This window comes from Leptosomus discolor, chromosome 7, assembly GCF_034619465.1.
Source record: "Leptosomus discolor isolate bLepDis1 chromosome 7, bLepDis1.hap2, whole genome shotgun sequence".
In the NCBI taxonomy this organism is placed as follows: Eukaryota; Metazoa; Chordata; class Aves; order Leptosomiformes; family Leptosomidae; genus Leptosomus; species Leptosomus discolor.
Window position 1 is genome coordinate 63,969,473 of NC_141397.1, and position 19,163 is coordinate 63,988,635.

Here is a 19,163-nt window from a genome sequence, read left to right on the forward strand (position 1 = left end):
GTCCTGATGATGAATCTCCCATCTACCTTCTGCTGGGGAAAAATTACACAGACTTCTCAGCACGCAAGCGCCATGGGTCACATCTATCATCCTCAGGCCTCTGTTTTACTTTTAATTACAACACTTCACTCAGGGACGTTACTTCAAATCATAAACCTAAGGAGAAAGTAGCTTTTAATTTGCAGAACAGCCATTAAATTCTCTGCTTCAGTGACATTAATTTGCTGGCGCTCTTTGTACTGAGGAAGAGATGATGTTACCTTGCTTTCAGACTTCATGAAAAGATAAGTTTGCCCAAAGTCACAATCACTTTAAAATTAGCGTTTTTTGTGTCCACATGCTTCCTGTGATACTGCATGTAACCAAGGCCTCCACTGAGAATCATTTTCAATTAGCAGCAATGTTTTTAAAGGGATAATTTAAGATCAATCATTTTGCCTGGAACAGACATTTCCGTTTTAACACGCTGGTCTAATTTTGCTCAGTTTGTGGTTTTATTTTTACGTATAAGCAGATCCCATTTTTAGGAGACCAGCAGGATGAGGAGTTTGACATAAGTGTAATACACTGCAGAAACACATACACAAAAAAAAAGGAGGGGCTTACACACACACGTACACCCCTTGGCTCTCTGCTGAGCCAAAACCCCACCAGTATTTCCAGCCAGCTTTTGCCTCTCTTCCTTTGCAAGTGGACGTTTTCCGTCACGATTTCGAAGCGATCATGCTGCTGCCCACGTTCCAGATCAATAACCACCACAGCAGCACTGGTGTTCAATGGAAAATGCCCCATCAGTCACTGCTGGCTTCATCGGGTTGCCTCCTGCCTTTCCCACGGAAAGAAGGGAAGAGAGGGGCTGACAGCTTGGGACATTTCAGGAGAGGAAAAAGAGGTAGACTATTTAAATATATTCCCCTAAAATTCAGGCACCTGGCTAAGTACTAACTTGGAAAAACTGGACACTACACTCTCTGGGTTCCTAGTAGAATAGGAAGTTATAGCCTCAAGGACCTTTCATTGCAGATTTAACAATAAAACATTTTAAAAGGGGGGGAAAAAAGCGCAATCATTACAGTGATGCCCAACAGGCAGCCACCCTCACTGCGTAGCTGAAACAGGGTCTTGAAGACGGCGTTTGCCCTGACTGGCAATTTTCATCCAAGGCAAGAGAACAAAAATAAACAGGTGAAATGACTGGAATAAGGTCACGTTGCTCTCTCCCAGGGCAAAAGCAGTGAGACCACAGAAGTACTGGACGCATGATGGGCTGCCTGAAAGCCTTCCTCAGCCCAAGCCAGGGCTCCAAGAGGTGCACGCTGCCTCCAGAGGGATGAGCCACAAGGAGGATCCATGGCTCAGCCAGCCAGGTTTTCCTGCTCATCACATCAAGATGCAAAACCACACCAAGCCAGCACCCAAACAAAGTAGCATAGAAGATGATTGTTTTTAGCTACATCTTTCGATTATGTTTGAAAAATCCTCTCCAGAACTTCAAGAGCAATAATCCCACTCTGTGCACAAAACCAGCAAGACTTTCATATTTGAGAGACAAGCCTAGCTATACAGAGCACTTTCTACCTCTTCTTGGTGGTAAGAAAACAGGTAGGACGTGCCAGACTGTCCCAATGTTGTCATGCATCTCTTAGAAAGCAAGAAGATACCTCAGCTGCTGTGAGACTTAGAAGAATTTTCAAAGTAAATCTGAAATCCTAAGACCAAAACCACATAGACTTTTTTTGTGAGGCCAAGATCTTTCTTAGTATTATTTTAAATATACAGAAGAGAATTTTAAATGCTCTCAGCATCTGCCTCAGCCTGTTCCTGGTGAAGTTAACGGCAAAATCAGCATTACTGTTAGCGAGAACGTGACTTTCAATGAGAACAGAACCTTTGGGTTTCTCTTGCTCATTTGAGTTTTGAGGATTATTTTATTCCCTGCTCCCTCTTGCACAGTAAAAAGACGGTGACATTCTCCATCCCTTGTGTTTCACATGCACGTACGTGAAGTTCAGATGAGCAACAATGGACCGGACAGCAACGCCACCACGTGTTTCCCACGTGAGCCAAACCCCTGCCTCAGCTTTCGCAAGTGAAGCACTGAAGTTCAGAACAGGCTCAGACACCATGGGGCCAGCAACATTACGGGGTTTGAGCATTTCGGTTTTACGCCTCGAGAACAAGCAAGAGCGGCCTCGTTCAGAATAACGAGAGAACGGCAGGGGACGTGCTTCCTAAGGTAGGATATAGTATTGCTCTGCCACTTGTATTTCCATATAGATCAAAAGTTGCCCACCCAGGAGTGCTGCTGGTACCAAATTACCTTCATGCAATGAGGTTTTGCTCAAGGAAAATAAATTCTTTAAGACATGCCTAAAATCCTATAATCTTTTACCAGAATCAGGACTATTTCCTATGGAGTGCAAACGCAGAATCACCTAAAAATAACTCTCACCCCAAAACTAGGTATTTCTACAGGAGATGCACAAGCTGCAGATATTGTCTTAAACAAAAGCTTGCTTAGAGAACTGGTCATTTATTCAGTTATGAGCATGTAAAACACTTCAAATACTTTAAGAGCAAGTTAATTGAAGCTGTTTAAAGTATTAATAGGAATTAGAGAGGAATAAAGACAAGGAAACTTGTCTGAAGTGCCTATGTATTTCTGAAAGCAGATGGTTTACTTTTTTTAAATAAACTAACTTCGACAAATATTGCTCAACTTTTTTAATAAGTGTAAATAATATTCTGAAACAGGGACAAAATGGCAGTAGTTGAGGGGTAGCTGAGCTATACATAGCATGTAAATGAATTCCCTGCTTGAATATCAGGATTTATACATGCAGCATTCAGGAATAAAATGAGCAGAACCTTCACAGCGCTCCATAGTATTACTTTTATTATTGATACAGAGCAAGAGATGAGCACAAGGGTGCAAGACTTGCGAATGATACCAGTATTCAGTCAAACCAAACAAAGACCGTAAAGAATGCTGAAATTTGGTAAACCTGAGGGCAGATTAAGCTCACCATTAACAAGTGCACCAGACACTGGAGAACAGAATTAGATTTACACACAAACATCCCTACAGCTGGGATATTAGACCCAGGTTCCTCCACTGAGAAGCAACAGCATGTAGACAAGTCACCAGACCAGCCAGGCTATGGAGAAAGCTTCTCATTCTCAGAGAAAGCGTTGGAGATTCTCCCACCAGAAGAAGGATGGAGAGCAGCAGTCCCCATAAACCCTCTGGCACATGACAGGGACTGTAGGTCCGCAACTTTTAGGACCGGACATTGGCGTTCATCGGAAGACAAGCAGCAAATTCAAATACGAGCAGAAGAAATGCTCTCACACAACGGGCCCTGAGCTTCGGAGCTCCTTGTCAGGAGAAGATTCCGCTCAGCAGTATGCCAGGGCAAGACAGGTCTCGATGGAGAAAGGGTAACACGACATCTGGGTTGGCACAGAAGGATGCAAGCCCACGCAAGCCTCTGGACTGCGAGGGGGGATGATTTCACCTGAGGGGATGTCAACCACCCCGGCCACCACCGCTTGCGATCCAGCTGCGGTGAGGGCACTGCTGCACGACGGCCAGCGCAGCGCCCCGAGCCTGCGGCTTCAGGAGAAGACAGATTATTTTAAAAATTAACAAAAGGACAATAACAGAAAGATTTATTCTCTTTTTTTCTTCCTTGAGACTGCACATTGCCAGTATAATGCACGTAAAGGCTGGTAAATCTAGCTGGTTAGATAATACAGCAATAGTTAAAAATAAACCTACTATCTATTATGTTTTATACAAAGGACAAGGAATGCTGTCCTCAGTCACTGCATGAAAGACTTGGAATGGGAAGGAGATGAAAAGTGAGGAGAAAGATAAAAATAGAGAAAAACTAACATCAAAGGTTGCAATTTTACTTTCTATTTCTTCTTTCCTTAAATAATTTCGAAGTAATTTATGAGATGGGAGGAAAACTCTCAAAACAGGATCCATAAAATAGAATTCTGTATTTTTTTAAAATAATGCTTTTCATATGGCAGTTTATACCATTTACGATCAACTTACGAAATCTGATACAGTGGTAGCAACTACTTCAAAAACCAGTATATTATCATCCTAAATCCATAAACCAAACCACCAAATGTCATGAAACTCAATTAAAAAAAAGTTACGCTAAGCTGCTGTAAATATTGGTGCTTTATTCGCCTTTGAGTTTTTGAGCTTTGGGCTTCACATGTGTAAGCTACCCTCTGCAAACACAAAAGGCCAGAAGTATATTTTTTTCATTAAAAATGCAAAGCAAGAATATTTCTGCTCGACCTGGAAAACAAGCAAGCTCTTCTTAATACTGATGCAGCAACAATATCTTACCCGACCCTGCCAGCAGATCTGATGCAAAAAGCTCTGAGAATCTGCAGAGTGCGATTTTAGCCAATTCAGGTTTTGCTCTTTCAGTACTTTTTTGATGGCACAAAGCTACATGAAAACCCGCCTTTGGGATTCACACTAGACACTCAGACACAAACTACTGGCCTGAAAAATAAGAGCTGAGGTCGTGTTTTTGACTACAACACTTCCAAACTTGTTCACTTGTTTTATTTTTGTTACTAAAGGATGTTCTAACAGGAAGTGTCACCGTGATAAATCAAGAATTTCTGCATCTAGCTTTAAAATATCCTGAAAGTACTCAGAAACAAGACCAAACCTTTGCTGGGTTGTACCACTGCTGTTAACATCCAGTGGGAATTTATCCAGAGTAAGATATGAACCACTGGGAACAGAGGAAAGGGGAACGACCCCTTCACCCATCCTCTTACAGGAGAAAGTGGCAAAAGAAACACAACCCACAAACCCTAGAAGCTGCTCTGCCTGTCACCCCCTCTGACCTTCGGACCAGGCAGTGCTTCCAAACACCTCAGCTTCCCCACGTCTTCAAACTACGTCCCAGAGTTTTTCATTCCATCGTTTTCCATGAAGCTGATAAATCGAAGGGAGGGCGCTTCGGCCAGCAGCTCACACATGCTCACCCTTCTGCAGCCAAGATGAAGTCAAGAGCAGAGAGGAGCTCACCCTCCCAGGGAACGAGCTGGTAACTCTTTGAGCACCGACTGCATGCTAGCTGCTGTGCAAACCTCCTCAGAGAAGTACCAAATGCACTAGGACCAGATTTTTTTTTGGGGGGGGGGGGGGGAAGGTCATTCCTGTACAGCCATTATTCAGCTACACTTAATTGTGCTTTAGGAAGTAGGTTAACTAAATTGCATCACTCAGAAAGCCTTAGGAATGACTTTGCTTTCAAAGCTGTGCACTCGGTGTTCCTAGAGAGCCCAGGTATGTAATTTTTCAGAGGAGAAATGCCATTTGGTAATTAGCTTAAGTGATGCAATTTTCTTCCAAGGATTACAGCATTGACTTGCAGCATCTGATGCCTGGCGACCTTTGCAGCTGCAGCTTCACCCTGGGGAAGGCTGTGAAAACAGAAAGGAAAAGAGGAATCCTGCAGCTGGTGACAGAGGGACATCCACCACGACCCGCTCCCATCAGCGGCGGGTACCAACAGGTCAGTGGCGGGAACCAAGAACATCCTTGGTTGCCCTTCACTGTTTTATAGGTGGTGGTGCCCTGCTAATTTCCACACCCCCTCTGCTCGCATTCAAGATATTTTTTCCTTATGCTTTCACAAGAGTAATTTATTTCCTGGTCTAAATATGAAAGCCTAAATATCTTACATTGTGTAAGATGAAGCGCTGGCAGAGCTGGCCACGTCACAGCAGAGCTGGGTCAGCTGGGGAACGAGCAAAAGCCATCTGCTGTCAGCCCTTGAGCTCCTCCTGCAACACCAGTGTCTGACTGGTACTCCAGTATCAACACAGAAGTAGTTGCTTATTCAAAACTGGTCTACCAAGAGCAAGAGAACAGAATATCCAGAAGGGTCTAAAAGGCAACACAAGAGCTGTTGGGTTTGCTTTGCGCTCGTGAATAACCTGTTTCCAAACGGATGCGAATTCAGCTCGTTAGGCCATTTGTCAAGGTGTGGCCATTATTCCTGCCGCTTCCTGGTGAGGGACACGTTGGCAGGCAGCTAGCATAATCACCAGCCATTTCTGCTGAAAGATTTCCAAACCTAATGTTTCTGGGATGATGCCCAGGACGGCAAGAGAAAGATCAAGCCCAGCTACCTCCGGTGCTGCAGAAATTGATGCAGGGATATCTGCCAAGAGGCAATCCGAGGCAGGACTGCAGAGGATGTTAACATGTCCCAATTTGTTTCATGTTTATCAAGAATAAGCAAGATGCACCAAATTAACACACCAGAGTTAGATTTCACTAACATCGATGAAAGTACGGTAGGGCTTGTGGAAGGAGGGGGGGGAGTCACTCCAAAAGAATTTTCCTAATTTCTGATCATTCTCAGTGTGAGCAGAGTTGTAAGGTGTAGGAAACTGCATTTGTTGATCTGTTCTAGCGTTGTACAAAGATGTTTCTGTTCTTAAACAAAGCTGGTACAGAAAAGCCTACAGAGCAGTCTGTTGCATTTTCTTCTAAAAAAAAAAACTATCTTCCCATTTCTTGCAAATTGATGTACCTTTTCCTTAGGAGCTTCTCAAAACGCTCCTATCGGACTAGGAACAACTTGTATTTTCTATAATCAAAAGCTTCTGTCCTGAGCAGTTGCAACCAGACATGCCTCTGGACAGGAGACACACAGTGCTGGCCTCTTACTTTTGGATGAGCAGAAGGTGATTATGAGCCCCTGGAAACAGATATTTGCTACTGTACAATTTACTGAGCAGGAAAGCTGGAGCTTTGAAGGGCAGGGACTAATATCCTATGGAGGGCATCCCTCCAATGGCTATCCAGAGAGTATTAAAAATTAATATCAAGCTTCACAGTGCCATACCTTATCACATCTCACCCGAGTGTTACTGCAGAGCGGCTTGCAAACAGTATTCATTCACCTGCAATTAAATTGGCTGCAGGGAACCCCTGCAACTCTTCCACAAGGCGCAGCGCTGCCCAACGTATCTTTGGTTCAGGAAATGAAAAAATATTTTGCCCTGAAACTGCAGGGAGAACAAAAAAAAAATCACCTGTTTCAACTTCCCAGTTTGTTTGTTTGTTCTCCCTCTGTGGGAAAGAGCAGGTTTGTGGGCAGAGCTAATATCTTTCATTACAGCAGCTGATGCTGCTGGAAACATTAGCCAGGCTGCAGGACTCAGGAGCCCTCTTCAGCGCTGAGAGGGCAAACAGCAACGCAAGACGAGATGAGATACCGCTCGCACTCCAGATACGCAAACCAAGATGACCACGGCTTGGAGCAGAACACTGCTGGATGGTACAAGGACATGAAGGGCACCACAATGCTGCCACCACCCGAGTCCCTCAGCAGGAGGATCCAGCACAGCCACAACTCACCCGCATTAACAGATTTCACCACCGTGAGCTTTCTAGCCCCAGCCCCACGCACATGAACAGATTGGTCAGGATTATAGGGTGCAGGTATGAAGCACCATCTATCTCCCCCACCTGTAACACCGTATTCTGTAAAAATGCCAGATTTCTGACTTCACCCACGGTTTGGGAACAGCAGTAGCACAAATTTATCACTATAACAGTACCAAACAGGTTGCAATCGTCTCCAGGCACCAAACTGCTACGTAGCTTCTAGACAAAGAGGCAGGAGCTTTCTGCCCCTTCCCTCATGCCTACATTTAGCCTGAACCCAGGGCTAAACTCTAACAGTCGCTCTATCACCCAACAACCCCGCACCAGCCAGAGAGGGGAGCTGGGGAAAAAGGAGAGCAGACCTGCGGGTGGAAGTAAGAACAGATTTTAATGAGGTAACACCAGTACCCACAGAGCTAGACAAAGTTAAACTCACCCAAACGAATACCCAGTCACCACAACCGGCTGGAGAGCAGCCCTCAGGAGCAGGGAGAAGCCAGAGGAGGAACAAAAGGAACCCCCCAGCAGGAATAACCCCACAGCAGCTCCCTCTCCCCAGCAAACCTTCCCCCTTTATACTGCCCAGGACATTACGGATGGGCTACACCTGCAGCTCGCTCAGGGCAGCTGAGCTCCAGTCTGCTCACGGCTTGCCCGGCGTGGCTGGGCTGGGATTCTGTCCCAGCCAGACCAGGACACCTCGTTAAAGCCCCAGTCCCTTCCAGACCTGATCACAGCCCACCTCTGGTGGGTCTTGCTCTATCAGAGATGACCTGTGCTGCGACCATCCTCAGTCGCAGAGCCACGGACCAGAGCAGCATTCCCAGCATCAGCAGACATTAACAGAAGAGCTTCTGTGCATTTGGGACAGCTAAGAAGAAAGGTGGGGGGTTTGGGGTGGGGTTTTTTTTTGCTCTGTTTTGTTATCAGGGGAAACTGCTTTCTTTCAAATCTGGAGTTTAGCAAATATCTATCCCCCAAGAAAATATCAAACTGTGCTCTTCAGAGAGACGAACATACCATGTGAACAACATTACAAAGTACTGTCCATTCCCTCGTATAAAAATTTTACTGAACACAGCCCTTTGGAATTTGGAAGCAGTAACACAACCAAGGCCAGGTCAGGTACGATCTGCTGACATCTAATCAAAGAAAACGCACTAGCTATAGGGTCTGTGGAGGTAATTCAGCTTCAGGTCACGGTCACAAAATCCAGTAGAGGGGAACTTTGCATAGACAATGTGGTTGTAACCGACTTGCTCAGAAAAGCAGGTTCTGCCCCACAATATCTCAACAGACTTTCCCGTCCCTGCCTCACCACAGCCTGGGGAGAACGTCTGCTGTCCGGAGAGCCACAGGATGAGCCCAGTAGCACACCAGACCCACCTGGGACCCGTGCAGGCAGGGAGCGCCTGAGAAAAACAGCCGTCTCTCTCCAGAGTCTGCAGGATATTTCTACATGACAAGTTACACGTTTTTCCCCAGACATGCTTTAAGATTCCATCTTTTAAGGTGCAAATGTGAAAGATAAATAACCACAGGATATCCCTCTCCTGCAAGCAGGCACAGCACTCACATCCCCAGCTCTTCCAAGAAGAGGAATAACACTCTCTTACCTGTCTTTCCCCACCACCAAAGTACAACGCTGAAACAGAAGGTAGAGGCCAGCTCTAACATCTGGCAATGGAAAGGCAAACCTGCCCTCTCCCTGCTTTGGGAGACACTGGCTCTTACTGGAGGGACCAGGGAGGGAAGGGACCAGAGCTGGGTCACACCCCACTGGGGTGGAGATGCTGGCACCTCAGTAATCGGCTTCCTGCACCCTCAGCCAGGCTGGGGCTAAGTACAGGTATTTCGGGTGCAGCAATAAGAGTAATGACAACAGAAAACCCTGCAGCAGAAGCCTCTCTCGGTTCCAGCTTGCTGCACTGAGGTAGCGCTCAACGCACAAAGACGAGAGCGTTTCATAAAACCTCAGAATCGCTGCAAAAACTAAACCTCCCGGGAGGGAAACGTGCTCAGAGACCACCAACACATTTAATTTCTTCTGGCTCCTCTGCTGTTTGCCTGGGTGGGAAAGGGGAGCGGAGAAAGTTCAGCAAAATCTCTTGCTGGTGGGAGCGGTGGATTCGTGCCGCTGCGAATTGTACTGATGCTATAAAGTGTTTTTACAAGTACTTTCGGATAATTCCATAAAGTGACTGGCAACCATGCTGCCACCCCTCAGAGAGGCAAAGGGCTGGGGAGCACTTTCCTGCAAACGCCTTTGCATTTAAGCAGCTTAGCTGTTTTCAGATATGTCAGTTAAAATTGGGCATGGTGGGTTGATTACACCAATCTCCACATCCAGCTGGCTCACACAGAGCATCAGATACAATATTCTCAGTCCTGGGCAAGAATGATTGGAAAAGTTTACCATGTTCTCCTGGTTTTATTGTTCCAATTTCCTGCCAGAAAGGTTGAACAGCGTTGCTGATGTCGAAATGCACCTCAGCTATGCTGTGCATTTAACAGTCCTGTTGAACACCTACATTTTATGGGTGTTTTAAACACTTATAATTTAATAGTCCTATTTAAACACCTCGTTGAATTCTGAAAAGAACTTCAAGTTTTACTACAGATTCCTTTTGCTGCAGAATGGTAATAGAGATTTTAAAAAAATGAATCCGGTTGCCTGATCCAATATGTGCCACACTCGTCTGGGCACAGGGCTTGTCACAGCTCTTTCGCGGTGCGTGAGTAGTAAAAATTCATTTGGCTCCCTGTAGAGGTTATTTTGCACACTATAAAAAAGACCCTACAACAGGGAAGTTTTCCTATATTCAGCATAACTATGCCTTTATCATTTCATTCATTACATCTCTTCCTACCACGGTAAATAACTCCTTGCAATTTCCGTCCTTGAAAACTGCAGAGTTTCACACTGGTGAGTGGTTTATGTTCCCAACCCTTTCCTATTTAGCCAAACTACACATCCTTCACTTTTAGCATCTTCCCAGGAACCAGCTCCTCCGAGCCATCGAGGCCGGCGGGAGGACTGACCGCCGCTGAGGTGCGTCGTTGGAGCCGACACTCGGGGTCAAACGCCACCCCCGAAGGCAGCTGCCTCCACTTGGAAGCCTCTTGCTTCAAGGTGTTTCTACATCTGCCTGGGAAATGCACCCAGTCAGATGGGCTGGGAGCTTCTTTCCACTTTGCCTCCCAGCAGCTCAGTCTGGATCGCCTGGTCCAATTCAACGGCCCATTTCAGTGTCTACATACGAACCGTGTTCGTCTGGTTCCACCGACACCCGTTTGTCACTGTTCACAGGTTTCCTAAGGACAATTTTAGGCTACTTCTGTCTTCACTTATTTGACATACCTTTAAATGAAGTATTGTCCGAGTTCCACCGACTCTCTTGTTCTCATAGAGGTGTTGAAGAAGAGACCTGATCGTCACTCTTGCCGAGCAGATATTTTCCCAAGCACTGGTTTTGCTCAATAACACATTAAATACTCTTTGAAGGATCTGGCCTTGCTAAACGAAAATGCCTCCACGCCCAGCTTCTGCTGAATCCAGGGAGAGCAGAGCTGACTTCATCTGTCTCGTGACCAAACCCCTGACGACATCGTGGTTTCATGAGAAATGTTCACGTTACCTCTGGCGCTGCTGTGGGTGATTCTGCACACTGTATTTACTCATCCAACCTGTCGTAGAGGAGCGTATTGGAACCCAGGTAACAGCCCCCATTGCTCAGCGGACAGTGACCTGGGGCAACATCTGAGGGCTACACTTCTCCTACCCACCTGAATTACTGCCTTTCTAATGCTCCGGGATGCTACAGCGCAGGCTTTTCCGGGGTAAAAAGGGTTAAATACTGGGTTTACCTGAAGCTTACATACAGCTACAAGTTTAATAGTTACAGGCATTCTGAAACAATAAGGTTTCACCTTCAGAGAGCATACTGACAAACAACATGTCATTTATTACTGTATTTTCTCTGGCATCCAGGGAAATTGCTGTAAGTACAAACATTTTCCTTGCGTTTGATCTCATTTCTGTATTTCAGGGCTATACAAGCCTTTAAACACAAACCAGGTGATCTAGCCCTTGGGCACGTAAATAGTCTCCTTCGTTTTATTGGGATTACATGAGTCCACAAACTGCAAGAGTAAGAACCTGCAGGACCCTTAAGTAACACAAAATCCAAGTTTTAAGAGGCCAGAGATTGAAGGCAAGTGAAGGTCTCGTATAGCATCTGCATAGTGCAAGCAGGTGAGAAAAGTATTTGACACAATGCACGAGGCTTTACAGTGCTGCGTTGTGAACAGTAAGTGACTCCCAGCTTCTTACTGCTAAAGTCATTTCTTTATGCGTTTCTTTTATTTAAAAGACTACCTATAGAGCTTATCTAGCCTATTGGAAAGCTGAAAAACTTGAAGCAGACAATAGAAGGAATCAAAATGCATTCAGCTCTAGGTAAATTAGATATTCCTAATGCATTCTTTTTTCCTGTGCAATTTAGCAAATTAGTTTACATTGTCTGACAAGTTGTCCTGGAAAACATAAAAGCTCAGATTAATTTTAGCTTTGTAGAAATGATAATTCAATATTTGCTTATTTACATCCACCCACACTAGAACCAAGAGCCACATCGTCTATGCCATGTCAGATATATCAACACCAGCATGTCAAGCCTCCTCCTCCTTTCCCACTGAATTGAGGGAAGCGGCGGATGCCACGGGGTGAGGAACTGCCCGTGCAGGACGTATCCTCACCTGCCGCCACAGAAACCTTCCCACGGCGTGCCTGAGCGACCGCTCGCAATCAGCTGCAGCTCCCCTGTGCTGTCTCAGGAGCATGTTAGCCTGCCCCCCGCTCTCCAGAGTTAACAGCACCCAGTTTTCTCTTCCACCCTCTGGTGGTTACCTACAGCCCCCTCAATACATCGCCTTCTGACGGAGAGCTCGGTGGCGACGCGTACCACATTGGAGCGGTCTGTTCGGAAGCGGGAGAAAATGGAAAAGCCTCGTGGGCTTTTGCCGCACTGTGTGAGATGATGTACAGTTTAGCATCAGGTGCAAAGAGAACACGCTGCGTAAGCTGGGCTTGAGGGGAGCATTGCTAAGGGAAGGCAGAGAGAATCTGCCTTTAAGAGAGCTTGGATGCTAAATACGTACAACTAGCCCCTCCGAACTCAATCTCTGCCGGTTACAACTACTATGTTAGGAAAACCGGGAAAAAAAAAAAAAAAAAAAAAGGCAAAATCAATCGGAGATTAACTACTTCAGTCCCTGGACCATTGTCAGAGGCAAGATTGGTCCCGGCAGCGTTCCCTGGATGACTTCATACGAATCTAGCAAGCTGCCTGGACTGCACCCGGCAGAACCGGTGCGGTTTTACATGTTGACAAACAGCTGAACTCTTGGCTACAAGAGCCCTACATTGATCTGCTTGCTATTCAAGGGCTTGTGTTTAGAGGAGCTGAAATGCCTGCTGAATACCGAAGCTGAAAAGCCCCGTAGGGTTACCCCATGAACCGTAGCCACATTTTTTTTCCCCAATAATTGCAGAGCCAAAAGAAAAGGGCAGTTAAACCTAGAGAAATTCTGCCACAGCAGCATGACCACAGCTCAGCAGAGCCCCCGGAATCCTCAGGCATCTTTATCAAACACTGTTTTAAATTGTTAGCACACGAAGACGATTCTCTCCTTTCTGAGCCTACAACATACCACAGCCTTAAATTTCGGTTTCCCTGATAAACTTACTGCAGCTCTGTGCACGTTAGGAATTGCATCTGCTAATCTGTATTTGTTCAAGCCTCCTTATCTAAAGGAAAAAGTGCTGCTTGATTTAAGATTCCTTGAGGAAATCTGCCTGTACATCTCTGGCTGGCGAGTAAAACAAACAGCATCCATGTCCCAGTAGGCATCCGCCACCCCCCGACATCTCTTCATTTAATTAGTTCGAAGAAAGCCGGTCTATCCAAAAGCTGACAAAGCTGCACAAGAGAAACGCTTAAGTATTTATTTAGAAAATGAAATACATTACCAGCCGCATTGTGAAGTTTCTGAGTCACCTGCAGGGAAATAAGGCAGAAAGCTGACGTCCACACGCTACTCCTGACTGTACCGGCGCCCAGGCTGCCTCGTACAGAATAGCAGCCGAGAGCGAAGCTGCAAACCTTTGAGTTGAGCTCACTCTATAGGCATCAGAAAAACCTCAAAGAAAAAAAAAAAAAAAAAAAGAGCCAGAGCGGGAGCGAGCAGCCCACAGACAGCGAGATGAGAAACTTCTGGCAAGTCTCCAGCGCAGGAATGAATTTGCTGTCATTCAGAGACGTATAGCGATGGAAATGAAGGGAAACTTGAATTTACAGGCGGATTTGGATCCTGTTCTAATCGTTCTGCAAAGATGTGCAGGTTGCAGCTCAGCTCATTTTACCAGGCTCGTCTAGGAACAATGCTGGATCAAAAATTAAATAGCATGGTAGGTACGTGTATACACACACACACGCACACATATATATACACACACACACCCCAAGGTGCCAGCACAAACTTCAAATGGCTCATTCCATCAGCTATTTGCTGTGAATGTTATTAAACCCAGCGCAGAGGTACAGCGGCAACTCGAATTCCTGTTATGTATCAAAGTGGATTCACAGGGTTTTATAATGCTCTTCAGGCACATTAAAAACAAAAAATTGTTTAGGTTTTTTTTTCTAGTATTGCCAGGAAGCTAAAATACATTTTACGGAGATAATTCAGCTGTTTTCAAGCATGTGGCAAAAGCGTCAGCACACTGAGGGTAAACTTGTCCAAACATTTATGCATTTCCAGCCAATAGAAGGAAAATAAACAAGTCCATAGTTGAAATAATAAGCAAGAAATATTGCTCGTTGCAAATTTTCCACAGGTTATAAGACTCCAAAAGGCATAAGCAGCCGTGATCACCAAGAAAGTGTTTGCATCTCGATTTGTGGAAAATGCAGAAATTGGTGGGTTTAAAGGCTGGTAGTGAATGCAGTTAATTTTGGTGTTTCCCACTGAACCCCAGCTCCAGCACGTCTCAGGGATGTGCAGTTTGCTGTGTTTCGATATTTTGCAGTCGTGTATGCAAAGCGAATGCCAACTCATGAAAAATTCGTAAATAAACACTTTCTTGGCATGAAAAGGGAAAAGAGGCTCCACACAGTGTGGGTTAAACTGCATAACTGAATTCAGCTTCTTTTATTCCCTACCCTGATAATGCACTCATTTAAAATCTGGTTACAAGTTCAGACAGTGTCTTGGTAAATATAGCTCCTAATAATTACAGCCTCCAAATTAGAAGTAAGGTTCCTGTAGGTTTGGATTGCTTTTCATTTAGCTGACAAAGAGGAGTAAGAAGTCAAGCTAAGCTAAATAACTGGAGGGATTCTTTATTGCTTGTTTTCTTCCTATTAATAAATCAGCCCTCTGTGGGAAGAAAATCAAACAGTAACACACAAACAAGAATTCATTAGTGACACAGAAGGCGATGCCGAGGAAGGCAGAAGAGCTCCATGACAAAGAGCAAAATATTTGCCGCCCAATTTTGGATCTGTGGCAGCAGGAACACCCTGAACGTCAGCGCCGCTCCAACGCTCGGTTCGTCTCCAGTTTTCAGTTCCAGCCCTGCAGATGGAGAGGCCGAGAGGCACCAGCTGTGCCCAGCTGTGGCGATGGCACCGTACGGCTGCGGGAGCCCAGGCTGTCCCCAGCGCTGGGGCGGAGGGAACGGGGCTGCGCTTGGTAATCGCCGGCCATGTCCATCTGCCATCTGGATCAGCACAAAGAGATTTTTCCCAAGAATCTCATTTCTCTTCTTTTGTGCCCTTTGCTTCCAACGACGGTGGCAGGCTGCAGCTGGGCGGGAGCTCCGGGCAAGTGCCTCCTGGCTGGGGAGGTCCACGGTCACCCTCCAGCCCCGCCGCAGGGTGGAGATCTCGGGGCCACCTTGGTCTCCTGCTCAGGACCTCAGATTGTTTCTCCCCCGTGGACACACAGACTGAAGCCAAGCCGATGCCACGGGTGGGCTGGGAAGGAAGAGGGTTCCTGGTGGTGGCTGAGCAACCAACCCACCCCAACAGAGCTCCAGAAACAGAAGCTGAAAACTCCATCCAAAACTTACTCTCTGGTTTGCGTGGCAGATCTGCATTTCTCACCAGGGACTACGGGCATTTATGCTGGTAGATTCATCAACAGCATCATTAGCCCAAGATAAAGAGGGTATCTCTAACGAAGTAGGGAAGATCGGGCACTGCAGGACACGAAGAAATTGGCCCAGGCACTACTACTGCTGAAGGCACAAGTAGTGATTTGGAGACTGCACGGACCATCGTGTTCAGGGTGATACTGGCCCCTTCAGTTTGGTGGCAAACTCCACTTTGATCACAGGGCTGATGGCTTCTTCTGCCTCCGAGTTGGGCTGAGATTACTGAGCAAACGGCGGGCTGACACCACGCATGTAGGAACGCAGAGGCAGACAGCGCACCGGCAGGACGGCTGAAGCCTGGTTAAAACTCGTGCTTTGATTCCCAGCAGGATCCCAGCTTGGGTGGGTTCGGGGCAGAGCCCGAGACGCCGCAGCGGGGTGAGGCGTCTCCTCGCCTGCCTCATCCACCAGCACAGTCACCCACCAGCTTCCCCGCCGCGGAATTTATTGCCGGCAGCAAGTAGGATGCGGAACAAAGTTTGAATTCCCAGGGCCAGACCGAGCTTGCAGCGCTTGGATTCGGAGCAAGCCTGCTTTGACTTGCACACCAAGCAGCAGCAAAGCCCTGCTCCCTTATTTATGAATAGATCAATAATGAAGAGAAAGGTACTGGCAGCTCCCACCCTGGGAACGTGCCCCTGAGACGGGAATGGCCAAGGGAGGCCAGGCAGGCCGGGGACGGCCCCTGGCTTTCCACGCCCGCCTGGGTTTGTGGTTTTTAATGTGAATCCATGCTGCCTTTCTAACAATTCCTCATTTACACCCACTTGCTTCTCCACATTTCCCCCAGTTTCTCCCCAAATTCTTTTTTTTTTTTATTTTTTTTATTTGGCATTCCCTGAATTTAACCCATCTTTCACTGGAATATTTTGGGGGGCGGGTTTGCTTTTCCCCACATCTTCATTCACCTCTGCCAATCGCCTGAGAAACATTTTCACTGGCAGCGTTCATTTGCAGCGCACTCCTCGCCTCCTATTTTAATTTTCCCGCCCTAACCATAAGCGATAGCTGTACTTACTCACACTCTCCCCGATTTTCCCCGTGTAGCAGCAGCAGCTCCCCCCAGCCCTTCTTGCTGCTACGGGAGGAAAGGACCTAAAGACTGAAGCAGCCAGTGGCACCATCTAGCAAGCGACGTCATGAAAAATCAAGAAAACACATCAGGGCTATAAAAATGGATGAAATCTCTGATTGCATGGAGGAAGTGAAACCCGGGAGAGCTGGGAAAGGTAGGAACATACATCTTATTTCACCGGTTCCCTGCTTCTGCTGGCGCCTCGCACTTCTGCGGCACAGTTTGTTTTTCAAGGACTGTAACACTTTGGTCTCACTCATGTCTGTGGGCTCAATACAGGGGCACCCGGGTGAGGCTTAATGGCCTGTGATGAAGAAAAGGTCAGACCAGATGATCAACGGTCCTTTCTAAGGATCGAGATTAAGAAGAAACTCCCACCACTTGCAGGATTTAACCTGAGGAGTGATTACACCACGGGAAAATAGTCCTGCCTCCTGCGTCAGAGTCCAGCTCCATACCTGGAGGAGAGCAGGGGACAAAAGCTGTCCCACCACAAACAACTCTGGGTTTGCCAAAACTAGCTCACACAAAGTGACCTCTTTGCACCACAGGACCTTTCCACGTGCGGTCCCCGACATCCGAGCTCCGGCCGCGCAGACGCAGCGTCGCTTTGCGAGGAACACGAGTAAATATTTGGAAAGCATCCTGTCCTCTGCCACGTTCCCTGAGGCTACAGTTGTGCATTTAGAATACCCGTTTCTGTCAAACATTCTGGCATGTGAAAAGAAACACGCAGTTTTTTGACCGGGAAGACGCTGAAGCTGTCGTACCCTGTTAGAGCTACAGGCTCCGAGGGGCTGGGCCGAGGAAGGAGCAGGAGCAGAGAGCCAGCACGTGAATATTAGCTATACAGGGGATTTTCCTGAGCTGGATTCTAAATTACATATTGCACTGAAAGTTGGAAATGTACGACATGCTCACTAGATGATTTTTTTAAAAAAAAATTGTCCTCTGTCTCCCTGTGACTGAAGAGAGATCATTACCAATAGGTAATGAAAGTTGCCAAGCTGATGAAGCATGTTTTGCTCGGAGCGAATGTCATTTGAGGTTGGGGGGGGGTTCTGCTGGTTTTCTATTTGCTGTCTGACAGCCTGCTGTGCACAACGCTTCTCTCATCCAGCGTGTCCCAACAACCGCTCCGGCACAGCCATAACTTCCAGCTCCACCACTCCTTCATTTAGCTTGACATGCAATTGGTTTTCCTCACAGCAAAGGCAGAACTCAAAACATCTGGGCCTGAAACGGCTTTAAGGTCTCTGTTACGCGTCCCTTCTGCACACCCAAGGTTTCTTCCTCAGAGCACTGGATTTCTGCCTCTAGACACTTTACAAAGTTCCTTCCAATTCATAGTAGCAGATGATTGATTGAAAACCTTCTCTCTGCCTTCTTTGAGCAGTTTGGCAGAGAGCAATATAATTTATATAAATTTATATAATATCATTCATATAAATAACAAATGAAAACGAGTCATTTGCACTTCTCCCGTGCTGTCAAAACCCAGTTCCACTGCCAAAAAGTTACGGTCAACTGGTGCCAGGGGCTTGGGAGGAGCGCCATGGAGGGGAGCACCGGACCCCTTTCCCCAGGACACCCTGGGGATGTTGCACACTCCCCCTGCAGCTTCCTTAGCAGCGGTGACAGGATTTCCAGGTCTCCATTTGGATTTCCAGGCATGCTCATTTTTTGTAACAACACTGAAGTTAGGCCCATAAAGGTGCGTATCTAATCTGGATAACGTTGGTTAGAGAAAAATTTAATTTTTCCCCTCCAATCACAAGATCACTAGAAAGCTGCTCTTTGAGCCAAGTGCTTTATCCCAGAGCTCAGTTCTGTCATTTGCTTATGCAAAAAAAGAGAGGAAACAAGGTCTTTGGCAGAGCTGCAGCTCTCCTGAACCCCATGCCTGCCGCGCGACGGTCAGCTCAGTTCTACACACTCTGTCAGAAGGACCGGGGTTTAACCAGGGTTCCGAGGTTTTGTTCATATCACACACTAAAATAAAAACAACTCGGAAGAAGAAAGAAGCAGCAAAATTAACAGCAATCTCACAACCATCTGCCTGCCACGGATAAGCCATCTCGTGCACGGATCCACGCACAGAGAGGGAAAGGGACTTCCCTCCGGCCTCGCCAGATAAAACCGGGTGACTCCTCGCAGGAGAGAGCTTTTCCCTCGACATCAGCCCCAAATTTTTGGGGGGGGCTTGTTGCTTCTTCCTCCAGACATAGGACCTGAACTGGGTGCACTGGCACCCGCCCGAGGCTGGGACCAGCAGGGCTGATGGGTCCTCCCTGTGCCCGGGGTGGGCTGTCGTGACCCCATCGCGGCACCCACATCCCGGCAGACCCTGCACACCCCATGGCCACGGGCTGCTGCCCCCTCCGAGAGAGGAACCCCAAACCAGGCTTTGCAGCAAAACACAC